Here is a 24,247-nt window from a genome sequence, read left to right on the forward strand (position 1 = left end):
GAGAGTTTTTTGTGCGTGCTGATGCAGTTGTCAATCACGAGAACCTCATTAATTTTTAATTGTTTCATTTTTAAAACGATTTACGATTTGGTGACTTATGTTGATGCTAGAAAACACATTTAACAAAATAACATTCATTTGAAAAATAAGTAAATATTAAAATTAGATCATTTGTGAAAATTATGTCATTATTGATAATTAAATAAATTTTTATATTGAAAGCAGCAATGTAATAAATGGACTTTCATTATTTCTAGGTGTGATGAAGAATACATCACTTACAGTGGCTAAATTACCTGGGAGGGTTGCAATGATTTGTTTTTTGACTTTTTACAAAAATTGACTTTGCCGACAAAAACAGCCGTTACAACAATTTTAAGAACCACTTATCGCATTATATTACTTTTGGGTGGGGGTCGACTGTAATAATTATAAGGTTATGGCAGCCCTAAGTTTGCGCCGCTAAAACAACAAAAATGATCCATAAAAAATTGAAAAACGATCCATAAAAAAGTTGTCCATGTTCCATAAAATAAAACTGAAAATCCATAAAACAGTGTGAATGATCCATAAAAAAGGGGTGATTTGATCCATAGATTATGTAAAATTGAACCATAAAATGGTCGTAAAAGAGCACTAAAATAGTAATAAAAGAGCAATTAAAATCAACTAATGCCCCATAAAAATATTGGAAATGTTCCATAAAATGATACATTTTACGCCATAAATTTACTGATATTGATCCATAGAATATTAACAATGTACATTAAAACACGTCGATATGTTCCATAATATCGACCAAAATGTTCCACGGTTTTACAAAATGGAGCAATAAAATGTCAGAAAGTCTTTTTTTTAATAGCCCGCCTCTCACCCCCACTCCAAAAGGCTCGCAAAGAGAGCCCCCTGGTAGTGGACACATCGGTTCTCAGCGTACAAAAAAAAGGTCAGCACAAAAATGAAAAAAAAGGTATTCGCGAAGACGCTGAGAACGAAAAAAATAGACAAAATTAACACGTGAAAGTAACCGGCACAAACATTACAGTATAATGTACAAATAATAGCTACAAAGAGCACCCAGTGGAACGATAATTCCTTTTAAGGGGCCCGCTGTAGTATTAATATTAAATAGATTCGGATTTTAAACTAAACTATTTAAACTAAATTTAAATTTAATATTAACATTCTAAGAAAATGGAAAAGGAAAAGAAAGAAAGCTTTTTGGGGGAACATCAAGTTTATGCAGTTCATGTTAAGTTTATATTAAAAACACACTAATTTTATTTTTCAAATAACGTTTTAAGCTTGTTTCAAAATGGATGCGATTTGTTATCTGTCTTAACTCAGTAGGAAGCTGATTGACAATCGTTGGCCCGGCAAAGGAAATGCGTTTCTGACCAAGGTTGCTGAAAGCCCTGGTGCGTTGTAAATTATTGGCTTGCCTAGTGGTATACATACGAATGCCTGTAGTAAACCGTATGTTATTCTGTGCTAGAGGGTTGTACTGTGCATTAAAAACATACAATATTGTTTGTAATTCAGTCAATCCAAGCAAGGGCAATATGTTATGAGAATTATTACTATAAAGCAGGATAGTTGGATACATGATTGGCTTCTTGAATATAATTTTAAGGCATCTATTCTGAAGTGTTTGAAGCTTTTTAAATTGGATATGCTGGCATGCCCCCACAGTGATACAAGGTAATTTAAAAGGGAATGGATATGCGCATAGTAGAACTTCAATAGCACGTGCTGTGGGATAAAAGAACAAACCCGGCGCATAGCCCCACATAATGAAGCGATCTTTTTTTCAAGTGATTTTATATGGTCGTTCCAAGAAAGTGTGGAATCAAAACAAAGACCCAGGTATTTGAAGACTTTCGTCTCCTCGATCATGTAGTTTTCAGTACACGGGTCAGGGTGTTGGGCTATAGATCTTCTAAATGAATGGAAAATCATATATTTGGTTTTGGATAAATTTAAGGAGAGAAGGTTAGCGTTGAAATATTTTATAAGCAATTTTAAATCATCTTCCATATCTCGCACAATACCACTACAGCTGGTGTTTGGATAAAACAAGGCGGTATCATCTGCAAAAAGACTGCCTGCTGCCCTGTGGAACTCCTATTTCGATGCTTCTATACGAGCTAGATACATTTCCAATAGACACGCATTGAATCCTATTCGTCAAATAGCTACGAATTAGATCATTGGCTAAACCCCTTATACCATAACATTCTAACTTTCCTAACAAAATAGAGTGATCTAGTGTATCAAACGCTTTTTTTAAATCCAGGAAAAGGGCACCAACAACTTTTTTTTCGTCAATTTCTTTTGCAATAGAATCGATTAATTCAGTTAATGCAATCAAAGTACTACAACCCTGTCTAAAGCCGTACTGGAAGTTATATATTATCTTGTGTTTGTTTAAAAATTCTAGTAATCGAGAGATCAACAGTTTTTCAAGAACTTTGTTGAAAACTGAGACTGTTGATATCGGACGATAGTTGCACGAGTCGCAAGGGTCTCCAGATTTGAAAATGGGGATTACTTTAGCTAATTTTAAACAGTTTGGATAACAGCCGGTTTCAAGTATTGTATTGAAAATTTGGGTGAGGATGTTGGCAAACGCGGTACAATTAGTTTTCAGAATACTGGGGGGAACATTATCGGGACCACAGCTATGGATTTTCTTGAGACCGTTGATTAATAAAATTACTTCATTGACGGTAGCAGGACGCATGTAGATCGTTTGACGTATGCGTAGCATATTGGCAAGCGGATCGGCTCTAGGAGTGGAGGGTATACTATCAGCCAGTTTTTTTTCCTACGGTGGAGAAGTAGTTGTTCATGACTTCGCATACCGCGCTAGGTTCGTCTATTCTAACACCATTGCATATCAAGCTGATGGAGTTCTCAACTTTAGAGCGACCGAAAATATTATTTATGTTTTTCCAGAGCTTCGAATGAGGTGTGTTAGTGAGAATATTTTCAAAATACGTTTTTTTACAGCGTTTCTTCAAAACATCAACTTTTTTTGTGACATGACGCAGTAGAGCTTTGAGGTGTTCGTCATTAGGATTGTTTTTGACCCTTCTTAGATAATTACTCTTAATTTAAATCATTGTCCACAGGTCAAAATTCATTCATGGGCAGTAGGCACCTTTACACTTAATAGTTTTGGAGACTGTCTTCGAGCACTGTGTTAGTAGAGAATTGTACATAGAAATAATACTATTAAAACACGCGTCCACATCATCAGTTACCAGAAAGCCATTTATAAAATTTGTGAAATCGTTATTAAGTTTTTCATGGTTGACAATAGTTTTTGTCAATTTTACAGGTTCTTTTTCTACTGCTAGTTTGTAGGAAGAAAATATTTGAAGATGGTCACTAACTGTCGTAAAAACAGTGTCATTCCGCAAACGTGGAACATCCTCAAGTCTACAAGCAACATGATCTAAAATGTTAGAACTGGCTGGGCGCGTCATAAATGTGTTCGTACACGCGAATCCATATGACTTAAGGAGAGTTAAATATCTAGTAACAACATTATTGTTCGGGAGATTTACTGGTATGTTAACATCTCCTACAATAAAACATGGATGTGTATTTGAAGTTGTGGACAAGACATTTTCAAGTTTGTTTAGAAAGTTTCCAATGTCATACGAAGGGGGGCGAAACTGTGGATATCGTAGTAAATTCGGCTGATACATAACTCGATATGAATATGATGAAAGCCGTCAGTGACTGCGCTACTTACTACTCTATGTGGCATATTATTCCTTATATAGATTGCCAGTCCACCGTTTGATTGATCTCTGCATGAAAAAACGCTATTATATCCACGAACTTTGAAAATATCCTCATTTCCAGATTTAACCCACGTTTCACCGATGACAACCACATCAATCATGTTATTACAGTGATCGAGGGTTTGTAAGATATTGTCAAACTTGTTAAGATCGTTCATACCTCGTATGTTCCATTGCAAAATATTTAAGAATTTGTTTTTGCTACTTGAAGCATTTTTATTGTAACTATCGATATCATCATGCAAGAAGTTGTTAATGTAACCCATTGGCATAAAATATAGGTTTATATGACATAACAAATGTATTTATATTATATTATTATTTATTTGATGAAAAGCTGCCTCGTATATTCGATAAAACATTATTACGCTTTCTTTTTGGGGATGGGGAAATTTTCGATGCTCTATTTAAATGATCTCCTGAATCCAAGTTCTCCATGTGATAGCTAATAATGCGAATAAGGTAATTCCGATTCCTAATGAGTAAAGGTTTTGCCCTTTCATCCTTCTTTACAAGGACAACTCCACCTCTACCTGACCACACATACTTAATATCAAGTTTTTCCTGACACTTGCGCATCTCATTCAAAAGTTCTAAACAAAGCGGTGTTAACTCATCTCTTATTGCAACGTATGTAGGTTTTCCATTCATGAGTAAAGATTTATCGATCGTAGTAGATAATAGCCTACCAAACTCTTTCTTGTTTGCAAACAACTTTTCCTTATCTCCATTGTCTTTAAAAATCACTCTGATGGGAACCAGGCTATTAGTAACTTTATTCCCTGGCGACAACCTTGAAGCAGACATCACTGCATCGCGGCCTAAGGGCACACCAATGCAATTTGCAATTTTTATAACTAGACCGACTAAATCTTCGTTAGAAAGGAAAGGCACTCCCAAGATAATTGCGTTGTCAGAAACGTTTCCCCTTATGGTTTTATCTAAATTCGCTTCCAGTTTGTTCACATTGGTGGAGAGGCATGCCTGTGTTTGTTTTAAAGATTTTATCTCACGTTTTAGGGCCTCGTTTTCAGATCTCAAATCACCAAAATCTGATACAATTGCATCAAATTTTGATGAAAGGAAATCTTATCGTACTTCGGTGGGTGACAGATGGGTAATGAACTAAAAATTAGACATCAGGCGATTATAAAAACCTGGGCCTTGGTATCTAGCGGGGAAATTGAATAGATCAAATGTGTTGGGGTGATCAGCTGCCGTTGTGTGTGATTCTCGCTTTGCAGGCAGGGTACGATCACCGTCGCCAGTGGGATAATCATATGTTCTTTCTGGGATGTCACCATACCCAGGGATAGCATAAGCGTTAAGACATGTGGTCCGATGATGAACACACATTATCGAATCCTTGAAAAAGGTCCCAAACGGACCGAAACGTCGGATGAATACAAAATAGTGTTTTTGTAAACCGCAAACTGCATAGCCGAAACACATAACCTTAGCATTATATTACAAAAAAAGAAAGTCCATCTGCGTTTTAGTACTATAAACAATAAGCTCATACAAATGCATTTCGATCTAGGGTCAGATCACTCTAGAAATGCATAACAAATTTGAATTCAATTTGAAACAACGCATTTCATTTCCATTATTGCATCAACTTTCACTCTTTTGCCGAAACATTTGTTCAACAAGCGTCTTACGCTGATCTACTTCGTTCGAAACTTTGTTGGAGTAGAGTTAGTTTGTGGCAGGGCTTTGACGTCTTACACGCAACGCAAAATGTATTTCAAATTTCAATTTTGATGGAAAGTAAATATTTAATTTCGTTGATTTTTAAAAATACATCTCAGGAGATCTGTCCCTAGATTTCGATACACAATTTGAAAAAAAATATCTGCGAATCTTTATCGAACGAGGACTATTGACAAATCTCGTGCTCGATTGGTGAACACACTATAGAGATGGCGAGTATTCAGTGTGTTTATTTTAATCTATTGCGCTACTCAAATTTGACAACCGCACCGTTACATAGTAAAAACCCCCACCTTTCATTTACCATCCTGGACAAAGTCACTGTCAAAATAATCAGAACCAGCAAGCTGTGATTTATGCTGATTTCGTTTTTAAATCAGAGCTGCTCTAGGTTCGCTCGGAGCTGTCACTTTTGTATGGAAACTGTAAACATTAGAGCGAACCTAGGGCGACTCGATTCTAAAACCGAAAACAGCATTAGTTTAGTATAAAACTTGTCACTCTCAACATAGATGCAGAAGTGCCATGATAAACACGCTTGCTATATGAATTGCTCAGCTATGACCATTTTAGGAGGAATTGTCTTATGAAAGAATTATTCAAGTATACCAAGTTTTATTAAAAAAATGTCAGCTTGAAGCAAAAATAGCAAATTGCGAAGTAAAATTTCTGAAATATACGCCTTCTTGTTCGTATGAAGGGTGGAATCAATCGTTTTGAGATATTGTTTGAAAGAATCTGCACTTTTTAACAAAACATTTAACATTTTTTACTAAAACTTGGTTAAGTGTTGTTTCAATATTTGCAGAAAAATATTACCGAATGCTCTTTTTCATTAGAATTCACGGGGCGCATTTATTTTACGTTGCTCTTTCATGATGTTTCACCATACAGCGATGTGGTGTAGCCACATTTGGCGACAACTTTGTTCATTTATTCCATTACGCCTGTAACACAAATTTTTAAAGAATAATAAACTAATTTGTTTTGGTTTCCTTGCCGCCTAAATATAAATATATATTAATGGAGAACAATCTATTTGTTATATTTTAATATGTAGCTAAATGGATCGAATCGCAAAAAAATCGCGCTGCATTTTAAGCTGATCATTGCTTTAAATCTTGTGTTCAGTTTCAACTAATCTATTTGGTTCTGTCTTTGGTTTATTCGGCTCATTAGCCATTCGGCCCAATGTCCTTCGGCCGAATGACCATCAACGTAGCGGCCTTCGGCCAAATGACCCATCATCGTAGCAAGCTATGTTTGCCTAAAATTTTCAATAGATATTAAATATATAGCAGAAAATCAAACTTTTCCGCAAACGGGGGATGAATAAGGGAGCGTCAACCCTATTTCCGTTTAGGACAAAATGCTATAATTTGAGGTTCTGCGTAATTCCTTCAACGATATCACCGTTCTTATTTATTGTTTATGGAAACCTCAAAACTAAATAAAAACAGTTTGAATATCAACAAAATCCGGAAAATTTAGGTCAAATCCAGCTTATTTTACGATTTCTGCAGTTCGTTTTTCAAACAGAGAATATCATTTACCTAAGTCAATAATAGCCTTTGCAACCAGCGAAAATGCCCTCAAAAAGTATGATCACCTCTTCCGAGAACTGATCATTTACCGATCGAAATGGACAAATTATGCATCACAGTAACGCGACAAACTTCCAATGAAATTGTGTACGAGTTAATGAGAATTTCGACGAGGTTTTTTGTCGTATCCGCCGAAATCGATCGCATTCATTGGATTAATTTGGCGACAACTTTTTGCCTGTCTGCCTCCGAACTCGGTTCCGTACTAGTGTTTCGAATGCGTACGCGTCGCGAAAAATTTCCCAGGAAATTCGTCTGGGGAATTCAATTTGTCGAGTTTTTACTGCATGAAAACGAATCAGAATTGCTTGAACGAGTAATGATTTTAAACCAAAAGACTCTCGGTTTACCTGATTCTCAGAATTTTAATTGGCGCTAAAAATGGAGCTTTGGAATTGCTGATGTCTGATTACGCTCCATCAAAACCGTCGTTCGAGGTTAGGTGTTTGGTCCAGTCAGCTGCGGCAGAGAGCGTCTGAGCTCAGGATTTCAACGAAACAAAGCCAAACATTACGCCTCATTGTAATTTTCGACTGCCTAATATTTGTTTTGCTGTTGTGCGCGTAAACACTTGGCTACCGGGTACTCGAGCGAACCCGTCGAGAGGGTGCTCGTGGGGCTAAGAAAAACAAACTTGACAAGAGCAAACCAACACTTCAGTTCGAACCGAATGCTGATCAATCTCGTGAGCTACAGCAACCGCAGTTACGCACTTCAGCGGAATGGGCGGCAGAGAAGGCGCGCACTTGTTTGATGGGATTCGCTTCAAAAGCAATTGGTGTGTGCCTACGGTATGGTATGGCATGGATGGTAATCATGCAAATTTTGCATTCCAGAAACAATTACAACAATGAGTGGATCTGTCCTAAAATCAAAAAGGACATTGAAGATTTTTATTCTGTTTTGATGGAAATGTATAATTATAATTTTTGGTTCCCAGTTTCTCGATCAAACATCACCAACAATAAGAATAGGCCATTTTGAAATTTTGCAAGCCAGCTCCCATTGCTGTATCGAGCCGATCACGAAAGGTGGGGCTAGCCGATTCCTTAGAATTGCACCTTGAAAGCCCAAACTTGCTCGTGGCTCCCCACTGTTAAATGTGCCATCAATAAAAAAAAACCCACTCCATTCACCGTGAAACAGGTTCACACACACAGCACAGCAGTGCCGCCAACATTAACGTGCTTATCAAATTCCACTCAAATTTACACAACAATAAAATCGTTGCTTCCTCAATCGGTATCTTCGCTCGTTCGAACATCACAATCTTATCAGCGATTGCATGCGAGATGTCGGCACGGTGTGGAGCTCATCATGTGGCACCCGGTTTGGTTACGATCTTGGAGTTACGATCTGCCGAACAGCACCACACTTCATTCACCCTGGACCGTTTCCGGTGTTGGTCAATTGGTCGTCTGGCTGTTATGTTTCTATTTTCTTCTATTTCAATTAAAATTCATTCGAGCGGGAAGTCGGTTTTTCTAGTTTCAGATGACCCCGTTCCCGCTGTCTTCCTGGCGATGGTCTGTAGGGCTCCACCGAATCGGGCAACTTGCTTGTTATGACGATGATTAGCTGAAATAAGGCAAAATACAAATACCATACCGAGCGAGATTGGAGGAAAGCAGCCACGAAATCTTGGTTCGTTTATTAGCGTATAAAAGTTGGACCACCATGAACTTCATTGGCGTTTCTAGACGGACGGATTGTACTCGAGTTGTTTTTTTTTTCTATACAGTTGTGTTCGTCCATTCATTCAAGAGTGCGGCTACAGATTGGAATTGGTGCCGCCAGCCACTCGTCGTGTGTAGGTATTGTACTTTTTCCTCTGTTACTTCATAGTGCTTCGTAATTATTGCCGGTTTCCCGGTGAGACTAGAATATAGTTATTATCACCTCATTTGGGATGTACACATTGAAATGGTTCCATTCTACCACTATTGAGAAAAATGAAAAATGAATTGACCTACCGTCATCGGTGGCTACTTTACGCGAAAAATAGGATTTTTTGTACATTTCACTCAAAAACTACAGTCACGCAACTTCAAACAAACTATATTATGTTTTACTTATGGCAGAAGTACCTCCAAAGACAGTGATTTGTTTTTGTTAAGGATCGAGATTGAAATATAATAATAAAGAATTAATTTTTTTTTCCGAAATAATGTAAACTTCTTGATTTGTTATTAAGGAATGTGGTCGTTATTTATGTGTGTATGTAAATAAATGTCGTGCTTGTAAAAATAAAAAAGTATGTTCAAAATCTGCGTAATACGCATCCAGTAACCTTATTTTGGAGAGTCAAAAAGTCCTTTAATGAAAAACAGCAAGCCGGCATATGGACCCTGCAACGTAAAATAGCAATCCGAGAAAAACACTGTTGAAGATATACTTTTTCGTTGAACCTTATGATTTAGACAACCTTGTTTTGGTATTTTTCTCAACGTATTTTTGGTGTCCTGGTTAATGCTTTTTCTTATAATTCATATTCATATTTCAGCCATGCTTCATCTACCTTCATTGCACAAACATGTTTTGATGGAGGCGAGACTTGGCTCTCTGAGAGTGCTAAAGGGTAAACCACTATTTGATGGGGATTTAAATGGTCACCTTAGTATAATAAAGGAACTCAAACTAAACCCTGTCTTGACAACAGTTCAAGATAAAATGGAGGCTAAACCGAACTTCGATATCTCATATGAGGTCCACATAGTGGATCGTCAGATGTGGGATGTAGGGGGTCCTATACTGTCTCAAGGTACAATATCATTCTATACGGATGGTTCTAAAATGGGTGAGCTGACTGGCTCGGGAGTCTACGGACCAATTAAAGAAGCGATATCAATGGGAAAGTGGCCTACAGTTTTCCAGGCAGAGGTATATGCAATATACACCTGCTCGGAGACCGTCTTTTGAAAAGGGTCAAACTTTTTTTACCAATTTTTTTTCAAATGGCTATAGTCCAAAAAATGACAAATCCTACAAAAAAATTGTGGAAGTGATTTTCACAAAATTAGTCAAATTGTTGAAAAAATCCTTCATTGACTTCTACACTGAAAAAAAAACGATTTTAAAAATTAAAAGTGGATTTACAAAATACCCCATCTTTGATTTGGATGAAATTTTGTTCCAAGATAGGTAATTATGTTCCCTACCTACCGTCAAACTTAATTTATTTTTTCAGTGTATTTTTATCGACAACTGAATCAATGAAAGTCATAATCATCTCAGAATCCAATTTCCCAACTGCTAGGTGCCTGATACATGCAAAAAGTATCAGCAACGAATTTAGTATAGCATCTCGGACTGGAGTGAAACAAGGGCGAAGGGATTCATTTAACGGAGATCTGTTACTAGAATACTTAGCACACAACCAGATAACCTGTTTCATATTGCGATAACCGCCATCACAAACGCAGAGACCGCTCTCCACGACCTCAATACGCCGGAGATGGGTCTTCTACTTTTAATGATTGTACATGACCCGAGATATCACCCGAATGAAGTCATGACCCTCATCCATTCTCATAGACTAAGGTTTGTTGATACCTTTGGGATTCCAAAACTTCCATCGCTCCACGAAATTTGCCACTTTTCGAGCGTCCTCTGAGAAGAAATATTTAAAAACTTCTAATGCCAATATTTCCACCTTCTCATTATCATTCTAATCCAAGTGTCCGCCTTCTCATTGCACGGAATGGAGCACTGCGAACAAATTCAAACTAAGGTAATCTGCTATAATTTTTCAGATAAATTACTCGAAAACTCCCATGTTTTCTCCAAGAAATACAAAGAGTTCTTTCCATGCTCCATCAAACGGAGAGCCTCCAGTAACTGTAACGATGTGGGCATGGTCGTTGATAGGAAAATATAAAACCATAAATTTTGTGGGGAGAATGTTTTTTAATCTAAATATTTATTTGAAACGGCTCAATGCGTTAGCACAACTGAGCCGTGGGTCTTTTTTTACAATAAGTAAAAATAAAAATGAATTAAGAATGTCTATCTGCCAGCTCTTGTTGACGCAGTTTGCTGCTGTGTGTTGAGATCCTTTTCCTTGGCGGTGAAGCCGCTTGGGGGTCATTCAGTCTGCCTTCTCTCGCGTTATCGTTCCCGTCCATATCATCATTGGTACTGCTTTCTTGTTGTTCACGATCAGAGTTTCTTATTTGTTTCTTGTTCTTACGGGTCGCTGTTATAAATCCATCTTCATCGGTTTTTGCTTCTTTATTGGCGATGCTAGTTGTTGGTTTGGGAGCGGTCGTCGTGGTTGCATTATTGATTAATTGGATCGTTGTTTTTGGTTTATCTGAAGGTGTCGGTGGCTGCTTGTTAGAGTTGTTTGAGATGAGTTTTAACTAGTTGCTTCGGCGCATGTTACAGTGTGCTGTATGGTTACAGAATTGGCATGTTGGGGTCTGCCCGGGATATGTGATTAGCGTTGTTTGCTTATAGGTTCGGTGATTTGCGTTCGATAGTCATGTAAGAAGGTATTTAGTCATTGGCATCCTCACAATACGAACGCCGCTGAGAATGCCGGTGAAAAAAATTCTCCAGATGTCATTCGTAATAGAATCTACTTCTCCATATTGCGACATGATTCGTTTGATGTAATCTTCCCTAGTGCGCGGGGCCAAATCATTGATACGCACGTCCACCATGTCGTTTTCCATATGCACGCGGACCTTGATTCTGGTGTTATTAAATTCGACCTCGTGTTGTATGTTGTTTTTTGCATTGAAGTTCTCTACCTGTACTAAATTTTTAAACGTGATCAAAACACAGTTTTTAACGTGGTGCAGCTGAATGTACGTAACTTCAGCTACATTAAGCTCCATTTTAACCTTAACTGTTCCACTTCCTGAACTGTGGGTCTAACACGAGTTTTATTAAAGTCGATGGAAATCTTGTTATCCTGTAGCACAGGCTTTTTTGTTTCATTTGGCAAACTCATTTCACTCCGCAGCCGGGGGCAACGATACAATTTGAGCACTGATATAGAACAAAAGCTGGCTTGATTCACTGGTGCCTATAACCGGCTATAGCGTAGCGTTTTTTTACTTCTGCTTTGTGCGAGGTCAGAAGATAGATCTGTGGGGAGAATGTTGGCAGCATATCCTCTTTAATGATTGCACTCACCACTACTCATAATAATTAGCATAAAAGCGATGCATAGCTGTCACTATACAACGTGCGTTCCGTGTATTACAATCACAGGATGAATCGAATACACAACGTAGGCCCTAGCCACCAGACGAAACATTGTTTCTCTGATGATCTGTCCGTTAATCCGTCGACGGACCGGTGCCAATAATCGCGTTTTTCAGCTTTCATCAAGTTTTTCATTTGCATTTGTAGCGTCGCGTATATTGGGAAAAATTCGGCCGATCCGACGTTCATAAGTCCCTTTCGCGTATAATTCTAAGCAATTTCTGCCCATCACGAGGTAGGAGACTGTTCACGGTTGTTCGTGTCGGGTACTCGTTTCGTCTGACCTTTGTTCGTAGTGAAAATGCATTGTGTAAAACCCGGGGAATATGTAGGGACTGAAATATAAGGACACTTGGGATTTTTGATGTCCCATGTGGAAATTCCTGCTAGTTTCTAAGATTACCGAGACCAGGAACTACTTACTTCGGTTTTGTAACAGCACCCTTCAAAAGACACTCTCAGCCCTCTTTTGTATTATCGGAGCCTTCCGTAAAAGAATGTTTCATTTTGTCCCCACATAATTTTTATGCATTTTCCACAGCGTGCCTTGTGTCGCTATAGGCCCAATTATTTGCAACAACGGAAGTTCATGCCTCGCAGCACAAAAAAGTAAACAGGTAGACTAGCCCGCCCAAAAGATCAAAGTTTGGAAGAGCAGTTTCGGCGAAAAGGGTTCTTGAATGAGCGAACCCCATACTTCGCAATTAAGGGCCCTGTTGGAGACTATAATATCAATCTCTACTTCTTGGGCGGGTACATAGACAAAATACTTCTTCGTACACGGCCAAGTGGTACTTAGTTAAATCTCGCATATATCGATGATGTTAAATAGCTCATCTATGCCCTCATTCAAGTTTGTTATAATATATACCAAATTCGTTACTGATACTTTTTGCATGTATAAGGCAACTAGCAATTGGAAATTGTATTCAGAGATGATTATGCCTTTCATTGGTTTAGTTTTCGATCAAAATACACTGAAAAAATAAATTCAGTTTGGACAAAGAAAAGTTTTTTTTAATTTACTTTTTACATTTCTTATAAAAGAAATGTATAGAATTCGCTCAAACTTTCAAGATTTTTTCCGAGGCCCGGAGGGCCGAGTCTTATATACCAATCGACTCAGCTCGACGATTTGGGACAATGTCTGTGTGTGTGTGTGTGTGTGTGTGTGTGTGTGTCTGTGTGTGTGTATGTAACGGACAAATTCTCATTCGTGTTTCTCAGCAATGGCTGAACCGATCTTGTCCAAACCAATTTTAAATTAAAGAACTAAAAAACAGTATGAACGCTATTAATTTGTTTTTGATTCTGATGTTTAGTTTCCAAGATATGAATGTTTGAATGCGTCAAAATAGCGTTTTTTGAAGTTTTTTTAAATTTTCTGCCGAAATTGACAATATAGAATAACAATTTATATGTTTTTAGACAGTTTTAACGAATGCCTTTCGAACAAGCTATAGATTGTTGAAATCGGACTATTATCGAAAGAGATATTTAACATTAAATGCGGACGAAAGATTTTTATCATTTCCCATTGCCAGAAATATGACCAAAAACATGTAATCTATTATTAACGCCAAAACGGCTTATTTTAGGTCAATAGTATCTTCGGAGAATATAATGGAGGCAATATGCCCTTTCTTTTGGTATTACACTTTTGCTGATTAATCCCCCTATGAGTGAGATATTTTCACAAATTTTTGTGAAAGTGATTATATCGAAATGATGTTTTCAGCAAATTTGTAGCTCGCACTTTTGCGAATAACATTACTGAAGACTTTAAATATCTATTATGAATACTTTAAAAGTTATGGCTTGTTGTTTGTGGGTTACTCTTTGTCGCCTATTTATTGTTCAATATAGTAATAATCCATTGAAATAAGCCAAACATTATTTCGATAAAACGAATTTTGTATTTCATTTTTCTCTCTACAACCGCTAGAAATAATCACCGAATACTTCCAAGTTGTCTAGAAGGAACTTGATAATTTATCAGTGCAAAAATATTCATTTGTACGAACCTTCTGACTGCATTTTTTCTAACTTATAACCATCGGATTGATCTGAAACATATCGGAAAATGAAAGCGAAGTAAATAACTCCAAGCAACGGCGTAGCCAAGAGAAGGTTTTGGGGTTTAACACCATACAACCCCCCCCACCACAATCAAAAAAAATTGGATTGAAGTTGAAAATTTATTGATGCAGACTGATTTAATTCAATATTACAATACTAATTATCTGATTCGTATATTGATAACCTGTTGTTGTAAACATCATGAGGACTTTTGATAAATTGTCGGAATGGGGTCCTGATATGTAACTGATCTATTGGTCTTGATTTCACAGTTGTCTAATAGCATCAATATCAAATTCCTGCCTGAAAACATTCCAATAGAAAATTCCAGAGTTCTGTAATCATTCATAATCCTCAGATTTCTTTTCAAATTGAGCTCGCTTTTGTAGAGATGTACTGTAATAAGGGTCTTTATTTAATAGGAAGCGAAGTTAAAATTGACTTAATGTCTATGAAACATAGAACTGCTCACCAAAAAAATGCATAACTTTCAACATTTGCTAAAAATGTTTTTGCCCTTCTCGTTCACTCTAAAATTCGTCAATCTAATCCCGACCCGGAGGGCCTAGTGTCATATGCCAATCGACTGAGTTCGTCGAGATCGGAAAATGTCTGTGTGTGTATGTATGTGTGTGTATGTGTGTATGTGGAAAAAATGTGACCTCTGTTTCTCATTGATGGCTGGCCCGATTTGTACAAAGTTAGTCTCAAATGTAAGGTACAACCTTCCCATGGGCTGCTATTGATTTTTTTATTGATTGGACTCCCAGTTCCGGAGTTACGAGTTGAAGAGTGCAATCACACAGCAAATTCCCATATAACCTTAAATGAAAAATTTTCAAAATCAAATTTGTATTTTTGATGCCAAATGACTTTAAAATGCATGAAACATTGAGATGTTTGACAAAAATTGACTTTTTTGGACTTTGGTACATTTTTGCCTTTCTCATATAGAAAGGTTATGCAATCACTCTTAAAATCGTCAATCATACCGGCCTAAACTAAAATTTCTTAACAAGTTGAAAATTTTCGGCAGGACCTGGACCTCCCGGATCTTTCTCCATGATCCGCCGCTGGTTTCAAGCGATGTTTCAGTATCACATAGTATCTCAAGATCGTGGCTGTCGATCCATTGTATGTATGTGCAAATCGTACTGAACATGTAATATTCATTTCCACCATTGTATTGAACATAACCAGCCATGGAATCGTAGTGGATTAAAATAGGTTTTTATTTTGGGAATGCGTCGAGTTGAGACGAAAACGTAATATGATTAATAACTAGGATAACACTTTCCGAATGTACAGAGAAATTTATGAAAAATGACGATTTCCATTCGATTCTAGCAGGTTCTGATCGATTTTGATGAGCATTTGATTTTTGTTGTATGACCAATTATATGTATAGGTCAAATGTTTAAAAACAGTAATTTAAGGTCAAGATAGCATCATTTTGAAACCGCGAATTTCGGAGGTTTAGTATCTTCGATGAGTTTTACAAACGTTAAACAGCGCATCATTTGATAAAATAATTTTGACGGTTTATCGTCCAAGAAGTATTTATGGTGAATTTTCTCAGGTTAATATTCATGACTACAATAAAGTCTCAACAAATTCGCTAAAGACACGAACTCTGTTACTATTTTCTGAAAAATTAATTCTGCATAATTTTAAAACTTCAAAAATTACAGTTTCGGAATTATGCCGTTTGGACAGTATGATCGATTTTCACCAAACCCCCACCAAACCGAATTTCTGGCTACGCCGCTGACTTCAAGTAAGTAGAAACAAAGTCGTTCTGCACTCGTTCACAAGAAACTTCTTCGAATGCTGAATATCTATTATAAAACATTGAAACCCCGATTTTATCAGCTAAATATGAACATATGTTTGACGGGTTCTAGCACACGAACAAGACTGAATTCGAGTAAATCCTTTCTTGAGAATGTTTTCCTTATCATGAAGATGGAAATACGCAAAAATGAAAAGTTCATCATAATCAGAAATAGTTATCAGACTACATCAAGGGACGGGAAGAATATTTTAACAGCTTCAGTTTATTATAAAGAAAAAAATTGCCCGATTTAGTCAATGTCCCCATTTTGTCAGCCTAAAACACACCATGAGACTGATAAAAATGGGTCTTTATTGTATGTATTATGCACTGTGTTTCACATTAATAGGTACATTTCATTTTTGGGGATTTTTTATTGCATCGAACTACAATTTTTAGGTAGTTTTCAAGGGGTTATTTTATAGATTTGTTCCAAAATTTGGCGAACCTATTCCAATTCGTATACCAATTAATTGGTATACTTAAGGGTTTATATGTTGCAGATAGAGAAAATACTGAAATTTTCAGCTTTTTTCCTACACAATATTACGAAAGCTTATTAAACAATTTTTCCTAATAAGTTTGTGAAAATTATAAACTATTTGAATTGTTTTAATAGTTTAATTTTTTATTTAATCGTGATTTTTTAATAAATAGTGACCATCGCTTCACAACGTAGTCTATTTTTCATGGCTTGCGGTGAGCACGATCTCTCGAATTGCTGAACTGAAAATTATGGAATAGAAATTAATTTTGAGTATTCTTTACAGATTTAACTCGCCGCGCAGATAGCTCTGAATTAGACCCGCTGGTGCCCTAAGACGATTTCGCTAGATTTTCAGAGCACTGTGCACCCAGTGCATTAACGCAAGTGACGGAAGGTTATCGAAAAGTTTCGTGAAAATGAAAATTCCAGTAATGATGATGATTTTCCCAAACGGTTCGTTTTCGTTAGGTTTTTATTTGTTCTTTGGCATTATGATTAGCGATAATAATTCAAATCAAGGATACTACTGGGAAGTCACCTTTAGAAAAAGTCGATGTCGAAGTAAAATTTGAAACTATGCGCGCATGCACTTCAGAGATAGCGTGATATCAGGAGCTGCGATTTCATTTCAACGCTTTTTTTGTGAAAAGGGCGATACTTACAAATGTAAACATAAGGCTTTTTTCGTACATGCGAATGAGGGCTTTAAACGCAACAAATTAACCTAAAAATTTGGATTCTACGATATTGCTTTCTTAAACTATAGCAAAAAATACAACGGGCGAAACTGTATTTTTGTTTGTTTATTTAAAGTTTCGCCCTCCACGCTCCATGCAAACAAGCAGGGCGATACTTTTTTTGCTAGCAGTTTAGAGGCTAAACTGTTATTTTCGTATTTTTTTAGGATTATCAAGCTGATACTAGCTGCAAATAGTAACAATCATCTCTATTAAAAAAACACGGACGAAATCGGTGGTGTAGAACGGTAGTTATTGTAAAAAACCGTAAGGGCGATACTTCAATGCTGATAGGTGGGACCGAAAAAGTAAACAATCGCCAAAGGGGCGATACCATCATTTTGTCAATTTCAATAGCAAAAACAAATTTTAACTTAATAATTTCAAATACTTTTTGAAGTTTTGGGTTTCGATCACTGAATCATGCAATCTAGGATGTAAAAAAACACAATTGTTCTTAAGTAGGAAATAAAACCAAGTCTGGAAATATTCACTGTTGATTTTCTTTGAATGGTACCACTGCTAGTATCGCCCTTTTCAAGAAAAAGCGTTGATTTCTTAGTTCTCAGTCGCGTTGGAAATTTGAGTAAAGTATAAACTTCAAATCGATTCAAAAAAAAATTCGATTTTTTTGGCTCAGTACAATATATAACCCCTTTAGGAAAATTCAGTTTTACCACCACAATTTAGATATTTTATTAACAGAGCATTAACAATAATTCGTTGGTATGTCTATTTTATGGGGCATTTTTTCGCTTTCCCATTGATTTGGTTTGAGATTTCTAGCACTGATGTTGTCCTATACTGATTTGAGCGATTCTCTGAGTCCTGCCACTATCCCATGTATTATGTGTTATCAAAAACATCGCGAAGCATCAAGTTCTAAATGTTCTCAAACGATATAATATCCGAAGCGAGTGATAAGAGTTATAAGAAATGTCTCATCACACTGTTAGGTGGATTAAAAACGTTTTTTCTTAAAAGTGCCCAACTTGAATTTTTGACGGTAGGTAGCGAACATAATTACCTATCTTGGAACAAAATTTCGTCCAAATTAAAGATGGGGTTTTTTGTAAATCAAATTTAAATTTTTAAAATCGATTTTTTTCAGTGTAGATGAAGAATTTTTTCAATATTTTTATTCAAATTTTTTAACTAATTTTGTGAAAATCACCTCTAAAACATTTTTTGTAGGATTTGTCATTTTTGGACTAAAGCTATTTGAAAAAAAAATTGGTTAAAAAAGTTTGACCCTTTTCAAAAGACAGTGTAGATCATTTTTGAAAATACGAAGTGTGCAAAATGGCTTTTTGCGATAAAGTTCTCACGTACAGATAGTTTCATTAAAATATGAGAGGGTGCTGCCAATCCTGAATACGATTGAGCGCGAAATTCATCTATTTTTCTTATTCTCACCTGCAGTGATAATGTGCTGCACACAGTGCCAGTGGGTTTTCTCCAGGTAAATTGCCAAAAAAATCCATATAAATTTCAAGCACATTGCTTGGGTATCTACTATCCCATCAGCCAATCAGAGTTTTTTCTTTGCTTCCCAGGACATCGCTCGAGACTAGAAAATTAATTTAGATATTCGCATGGATCAAGTGATTGTTTGGCTTTAGTGTCTAACTACAGCCATCGTTTAACTTGGTTCCAAGTTGATGCTCCATACTGATCCATATTATTCGAAACACAAAAACCCAATACGTAAAACAACCAATATAAAAATTACATTATAAATGTAACCTAAATTTCGGACAATGGGTAATTTGATCGGATATTATTATAGAGCAAACTTGGTTTCATACAAAATTGTATCATAAATCCCGCAACGACAATTTCTTCCTGTCGTCAGTAATCGTATCCAACCAGTCACGATGCAACCCTAAACTTGTCAAATAAAAATAACTAACAGAATTGAGAAAAAAACATCCACTTCAAGTGTTATTATTTATGTTTGTTCGATGTAAATGGGTTTCTGTTTGATATTTCTTTCTCCCACTGACTGTATACCTACGAAAAATATATTGACCCTGCAGCCATCAGCCTCGCGGGTGCTGTTGGATTAAAAAGAAAAGCTCTCAAAGCATTTCATTACCAGCGATGGGCATGAGTTGTACTGCACTGCTAGAAGGTAAGGTACCTCTTTCCTCTAAATCTTGACACTAGAAACAAGTTTCAACGTAACCCAACAAACAAAAAAGTACCTCGAAGATAGGATTAAAGGTAAGCTATGGGGAGAGGGGGAGTAATGGGTGGTATTAAAGGCTTGAAATTTGACACTTTTTTCCTTCTAGTTTTCCACGCCAGTTGTTGCTGTGCGTACGAGAATGGTTACGAGCGATCAATGTTTGGGATCGCGTGATGAGAAAAGCTACCCAACCAATAGCGTGAAACTGAGATTATAGGCTATTGGATCTTTTTTTTCCTAGCTAAACCAAGGCTCTTTTTCACCAGACATAGATGGCGAAGGGGTTTCGAACAAAAAAAGGTGCGGAATTCGATACCTCGATCAAGAAGTGAGAAACTCTAATCAAAACATCAACAAAACGGGAGAAATGGGAAAACAAATATGGATTTTGTTGATGTTTGAACAGTATTTCCTTTTGACAGTTTGTTGGAAATTGAACGTTACTTACCAATGTGTGACTTTCTGGTTAAGACAGATCCATTGTACTATGTATAGAAACTAGCTTATGAGTTTTCTAACGGTAGAAACTGTGATCTGTGATTACATTGGGGTTTAAATAAATTTTCAATATAGCAAAGTGTAGAAACCGTTACTATGATACTAAGCAGATACTATTGTTAAATGACAAATTGCAACACGTTTTGCAATTGAATGTCCAATATACTTGGACATGTTTCCGACTAATTTCGTTATAAATGGTTATCCACAGAGAAAATTTTAACAATTGCGAGCAAACTATTCGAACAGCTGAGATCTGCTTTCAAACAAATTACCTCGATTCGTACCATTATTGCAAACTCGGATTTCCCACCACGATTGTCAGTGAGAGCAGGAATTTCGGAAATAATTCTATATAGAGCATAAACTGTTTGCCACACAGCTTACCATATGCGCGTATGATGATGGCCCATGGAAGCACGTGATCTGCTTCTTTCCCGAGTTGTAGTTGATTCGGTGATTACCAGCAGACGCAAATGAAAACCGTTTATGGTAATAATTTTCGCTCAATTTTGGCAGCAAAATGGTTCATTTACTTTTTTCAATCCCAAAATTTCGCAGCTCACGGAGCAATGGAACGAAGCATCGACCGAAATCAACTTGCGGAGCAGAGGTAACTTTCTTGTGCCAGGAATCTGTTCAATGAGAATCGTTTTCTTTATATATTCCGGAAGACAATTTTAAACTGTGTTAACGACTTAGGAACAAATTTGAAATCCGGATATACATAGCGAAACCGTGACAGACCCTGGAGTACCATTCGTAATTTCAAGCACTTTTCTCCAGCATGAGAAAGGTAAAAAGGTAGTACAAAAAATTATTCCATTAAGCAGATGTTTCCCCAAAGCCACCTTCCTCCTTTCCAAGTTTATTATAATATGGTGAGCTTCGAAACCACGGGCAGCTCCCGCAACAGCGGCAGTGCAGCCGCTACTTTGACTAGATAAAGTGCTGTCGGCGGATCCGGAGAGTGTTGATGGGCAGGACACCGAAGATCGGATCGCACTCAAATTGTATGTTTGTTTTTCAAATCTACCGCACGCAGCAGAGAGAGATGCTTTTTATGAACCACTTCTCACTCCATTCGACAGCGGCGACGACAGGCGGTTCATCATCTGTAGCTCTGCTAATCACGCGAGCTTTAGGATTTACAGCGGCGGCGCCGTTTTGCAAACGTATACATGTAGTTTATGAAGAAGGTAAACTTTTTGGGGCAGGTGTAAATCCGAAAGTATGAATGTTTTCCCTTTTCGCTATTGGCGAGTTTGAAGCACCGCAAACTATGAACTAGTGGAAAATGTACAAATATTCGAAAGGGGTATAATTTTGAAATCCTTCTTGCAAAATCCAGGAGTTGTTCCGAAGCATGTTTAAATGTACCACATAGTTTTAGACTGCTTGGTGTTGGTCCGCTACACTTCAGTGTAACTACGCACCCGCCACTACCTTGACTACGCATACTGAATGTCATTTCAACTGGCATGTCCCCCGAAATTCGCGCTACATGTACGATCCACTACTCATTAATTATCCTAAATTGTTTTTAGCAATTTAGTTTTTTTGTTGGAGACGGACCAATGCGACCAACATTTAGATCTATTGTGGTATGCCCATTCCTTAAGCTAAGTGTACTGTCAACTATGACTTATTGCTGTTGATGAATGATTGTCTTTATTGAGATACACACTCTTCCCAGCTAGGCATTACACTATGGATGCGTTTCATAAGTACACTGCATTCGCAGAGCAAATGCTGTTTCATTTTCCGATCCGCATGAATCGTTTGTAATTGTACCAATCTTCATAAGATGATATTTACTCGGACAGTGTCCAGTAAGTAGTCCTGTCATGCATAATTCTTTTTTTTTTATTTTAGGAAGGGGATCATCCATAAATGACGTGGCATTATATGGGGGAGGGGGGAGTTTTGTATTTTGTGATGATGTGTGACGACAGGGGGGTAGGGGGTAGCTTTTTTAAAGGGGAATAGAATAGAATTTTTAAAAAATTTTACGGGGACAAGGAGGCAGAGTTACCGTCAAGCTACGTAATTACCAGGGGGGTATTTAGAAGTTTGTGACGAAATGCTACGATGGGGGAGGGGGGTGTTAAAAATCACTCAAAAAATGCTACGTCATTTATGGATCATCTCAAGGGGGGGCGGCGGTTTTTGGAGTAAGGGTTTCAGCATGAAGAAAAAAACGCTTTTTTTGCAAATTTTTTTAAGAACTTTTCGTGAAGCGAATTGATAAAAACTTTGGTACATTATAGTGTAGCATTTCAATAACATGCTATAATTTTTGTATGCAAAATATCGACAAACGACTCGGTGACGAAGCTTTTTGTAGAACGTGTCTGGAAAAAACATGATTTGCGGTGTTACTTGCCATTCAAAAATTACGATTTCTTTCAAACACATTCTAGGTAAAGAATACCTAACCCCTACGTTGAGTGTTTAAGCTATTTTTTGATTAAGGGGGTGTTTACTCATAAAAAGGCGGAATTTTTCGTCAAAAATAGAAATTTTTATTTAAAACTAGCTAATACCCATCGCGCGTTGCTGCAACTTTTAACGAAATAGGACAAAATCACAATTTGTTCCGAAGCGCCATCTGGCAGGCAGAGAAACCCCATTCAATAGCACACAAACACGCTCCACAACAAATGCCTACTATGAATGATTTTTATGACGTTTGTTATTGTTAATGAAATGCACTCCCACACTAGTTTTAAGCGACATGTAGAGCCCTTAGGGCATTTAGTGCTGCTTGACTACGTTGATGCCATCTTTAGAGATACGAAAATATTATTGCGTTGAGACCAGCAATGAAAAACGTGATTCTAATAGATAAAATCTCCCAATTTCTTGCATATCGATATCTGGAGCAGACTGAAATTCATTGCAGTACTAGAATATTATTTTCTTATTTGCTATCATCCATAAATGACGTAGCATTTTTTGAGTGATTTTTAACACCCCCCTCCCCCATCGTAGCATTTCGTCACAAACCCCCAAATACCCCCTGGTAATTACGTAGCTTGACGGTAAACCTCTCCCCCCCCCTTACCACGCAAAAAATTAAAAAAAGAACGATGTTAGATGAAACTGGTAAAGCTACGTAGCATGACATGACCCCTTAGTCGGGCAGCAGCGGTACAAATAGCAGGGGCCAAGCGCTACTGGAGGCGCTTGCGAAACTCGACGCTGTGTTAGCCAATAATGGCTCCGCTAGCACATTCTGTAGAAACGGGGTGGAGGCATGGATTGACGTAACATTTGCCAGCCCGGATCTGGTTCCAGGCATGGAATGGAGGGTAGACGAGGGCTGCACCCATAGCGATCATTTAGCAATTCGCTTTAGGATCAACTATGGTGTGCAGCATCCGAGGGCAGGAGATCCCTGTCAGGTACGCGGGTGGAAGACCAACTTCGACATCGAAGCTTTCACCGCGGCCCTGGGACTGGAGGCCAACACCGACAGTCTAAGCGGGGATGCGTTGGTAGCCGTCCTATCACGCGCGTGCGACGCCACTATGCCGAAGAAAACCCTACCAAGAAACGGCAGACGCTCGGTATACTGGTGGAGTGCCGAGATTGCAGCTCTACGATCAGCCTGCCTCAGAGCTAGACGTAGGATGCAAAAAGCCCGCACCGAGGATGCAAGAGAGAATCGCCGTGAAGTGTTTCGAGCTGCGAAAGTGGCCCTTAACAAGGCCATTAAAAGCAGCAAGAGAGCGTGTTTTGACAAGCTGTGTGAGAGTGCCAACGTGAATCCGTGGGGTGACGCCTACAGAATCGTGATGGCCAAGACCAAAGGAGGCTCTTCACCCCCAGAACGGTCTCCGGACCGGTTGGCGACGATTATTGAAGCACTCTTCCCGTTTCAAGCCACAAGCCTCTGGCCACCTGCACCACGAGACAGTGTGGGAGCGGCCGAAATGGTGGCTCCGGTGACGAATGAAGAGTTACTCGCAGTGGATAATTCCCTAGCAACGAACAAAGCTCCAGGGCCTGCTGGAGTTCCAAATAGCGCTCTCAAGGCAGCAATCATAGCGAACCCGAACATGTTCAGGCT

At 37.8% G+C, this 24,247-nt stretch overlaps 1 protein-coding gene across 1 annotated transcript in view; it reads right to left on the reverse strand.

Moving 5' to 3' along the window:
• The window catches only part of LOC131688130 (uncharacterized), a 69,239-nt gene that overhangs the window by 36,349 nt on the left and 8,643 nt on the right, over positions 1-24,247 (reverse strand). The gene's annotated exons all lie outside the window — the stretch shown is intronic.

This window comes from Topomyia yanbarensis, chromosome 3, assembly GCF_030247195.1.
Source record: "Topomyia yanbarensis strain Yona2022 chromosome 3, ASM3024719v1, whole genome shotgun sequence".
Classification (NCBI taxonomy): domain Eukaryota; kingdom Metazoa; phylum Arthropoda; class Insecta; order Diptera; family Culicidae; genus Topomyia; species Topomyia yanbarensis.